The 2,500-nt window shown below is 60.5% G+C and overlaps 2 non-coding genes and 1 pseudogene across 2 annotated transcripts in view; all 3 read left to right on the forward strand.

Moving 5' to 3' along the window:
* The window catches only part of LOC146143530 (small subunit ribosomal RNA), a 1,811-nt gene extending 899 nt beyond the window's left edge, over positions 1–912 (forward strand). The window contains exon 1 of the ribosomal RNA XR_014500363.1: positions 1–912. This exon is cut by the window's left edge and continues 899 nt beyond it. This is a non-coding gene — a ribosomal RNA (small subunit ribosomal RNA).
* A 247-nt stretch (positions 913–1,159) lies between these two features.
* On the forward strand, positions 1,160–1,313 carry LOC146143531 (5.8S ribosomal RNA). Its single transcript, XR_014501164.1, has one exon. It is a non-coding gene; the product is annotated as a 5.8S ribosomal RNA (ribosomal RNA).
* A 248-nt stretch (positions 1,314–1,561) lies between these two features.
* The window catches only part of LOC146143532 (large subunit ribosomal RNA), a 3,679-nt pseudogene continuing 2,740 nt past the window's right edge, over positions 1,562–2,500 (forward strand).

A 2,500-nucleotide genomic window follows, 5' to 3' on the forward strand; every position in this document is an offset into this window, starting at 1 on the left:
CCGTTAGAGGTGAAATTCTTGGATCGGCGCAAGACGAACGACTGCGAAAGCATTTGCCAAGAATGTTTTCTTTAATCAAGAGCGAAAGTCAGAGGTTCGAAGACGATCAGATACCGTCCTAGTTCTGACTATAAACGATGCCAACTAGCGATCGGGGGGCGTTAGTTTTACGACCTCTCCGGCAGCTTGCGGGAAACCAAAGTCTTTGGGTTCCGGGGGAAGTATGGTTGCAAAGCTGAAACTTAAAGGAATTGACGGAAGGGCACCACCAGGAGTGGAGCCTGCGGCTTAATTTGACTCAACACGGGAAATCTCACCCGGCCCGGACACAGTGAGGATTGACAGATTGAGAGCTCTTTCTTGATTCTGTGGGTGGTGGTGCATGGCCGTTCTTAGTTGGTGGAGCGATTTGTCTGGTTAATTCCGATAACGAACGAGACTCTGGCTTGCTAACTAGTTACGCGACCCAATCGGTCGGCGTCTAACTTCTTAGAGGGACTAGTGGCGTTTAGCCACACGAGATTGAGCAATAACAGGTCTGTGATGCCCTTAGATGTTCGGGGCCGCACGCGCGCTACACTGACCGGATCAGCATGTGCTCGCCTTGGCCGACAGGTCTGGGTAACCCGCTGAACCCCGGTCGTGCTAGGGATAGGGAATTGCAATTATTTCCCTTGAACGAGGAATTCCCAGTAAGCGCGAGTCATTAGCTCGCGTTGATTACGTCCCTGCCCTTTGTACACACCGCCCGTCGCTACTACCGATTGAATGGTTTAGTGAGGTCCTCCGATTGGACCTGGCGCGGCCGGCAACGGTCGAGCCGGCGTCCGAGAAGACGATCTAACTTGATCATTTAGAGGAAGTAAAAGTCGTAACAAGGTTTCCGTAGGTGAACCTGCGGAAGGATCATTAACGGTCTCGCAAACGCTTCGGCGAACGCGAAACTCGGACAAGCGAGAGAAAAAGTCTTTGCTACCCGGCGCCCGACCCGCGAGGAGCGGCGCGCCGGCCGGCGATTCGGTCACCCGGTAATGTTTGCGCGTCGAGTGCCGCGGTGCCGCGCGCTCCGGCTTCAAGCGTCGGCCTGGCCGACCGCTCGGCGCGGTCTATTTTGTCACCCTATAGTGCGAGGCACTGTGCGAGCGAAACAATCGTGGATGGCTCTTGGCGGTGGATCACTCGGCTCGTGAGTCGATGAAGGACGCAGCTAGCTGCGTGAATTAGTGTGAATTGCAGGACACATTGAGCATCGACGTTCTGAACGCAAATTGCGGCCTCGGGTCAATCCCGGGGCCGCGCCCGCCTCAGGGTCGCGTTGCAAACGTTCCGCGCGGGGATTTCTCCGCGCGGCTGCTGCGGCGTCGGACGCGCGAGCGCCCGTCCCGCTCAAGACAGCACGGCACGATGCGCGACGATCGCGACCAGAATCCCGCGCGGCGGCGGCGAGTCGACCTCGAAGAGGCCAACGGCTGGCGGCTCAAGGGCGGGAATCGAGGTGCGCGGCGGCGCGCGGCGCCGACGGCGAGCGCGGAACGGGAAGAATAGTCCCGGTCCTTACTTTCGGCCTGAGGTCGGACGAGGCTACCCGCTGAATTTAAGCATATTACTAAGCGGAGGAAAAGAAACTAACGAGGATTCCCTCAGTAACGGCGAGTGAAGCGGGATGTGCCCATCGCCGAATCCGCGCGCTTTTGGAGTGCGCGGAATTGTGGCGTACGGAATTCGTCACGGCGCGCTTCGCCGGTCGCCCGCGTCCTTCTGATCGAGGCCTTTTCCCAGAGCGGGTGTCAGGCCCATGGCGGCGACAGGCGGGCGCGCTACGGCGTCTTCCCAGAGTCGGGTTGTTTGGGAATGCAGCCCAAAGCGGGTGGTAAACTCCATCTAAGGCTAAATACGGTCACGAGACCGATAGCGAACAAGTACCGTGAGGGAAAGTTGAAAAGCACTTTGAAGAGAGAGTTAAAGAGTACGTGAAACCGTCGAGAGGCAAACGGGAGGGCCTGTCGGGTCGCCCGGTCGCTTTCAGCCGGCCCCCTGTCGGCGACGTTGTCGTGCGGACCCTCACGGGCCGCCGGCGGCGCCGCCCGATCGGGGACCAGCGCACTAGCGCCGGGCGAAGGCCGCGACCGTCTGGACGGCGGCGAGAAGGCCGCGCGCAAGGTAACCCGGCCTCGGTCGGGTACTATAGGCGCGCGTGTCCGTCGGCCCGCCGTTCGGGCGAGGAGAGATCGCCGCGTCTGCCCTTCGGGGCCGAGCGCCCGGTGCCGGCTGGGGCGTCGTGGGTCGGGGACTGTTTTCAGTGCCCAGCCTCTTCGTCTCGGTCGCGCTTCCGGTGTCGTTTCGCGAGGCGCACGGGGTCCGCGGCTGAAGTCAGCCACCTTCCCGACCCGTCTTGAAACACGGACCAAGGAGTCTAACGTGAGCGCGAGCCACGGGGCAGTACGAAACCCATGGGCGCAGTGAAAGTGAATGTCGGCGCGGTCCGGCGGAGGTGAGACGT

This window comes from Ascidiella aspersa, chromosome 5 (genome assembly GCF_963924565.1).
Source record: "Ascidiella aspersa chromosome 5, kaAscAspe10.2, whole genome shotgun sequence".
In the NCBI taxonomy this organism is placed as follows: Eukaryota; Metazoa; Chordata; class Ascidiacea; order Phlebobranchia; family Ascidiidae; genus Ascidiella; species Ascidiella aspersa.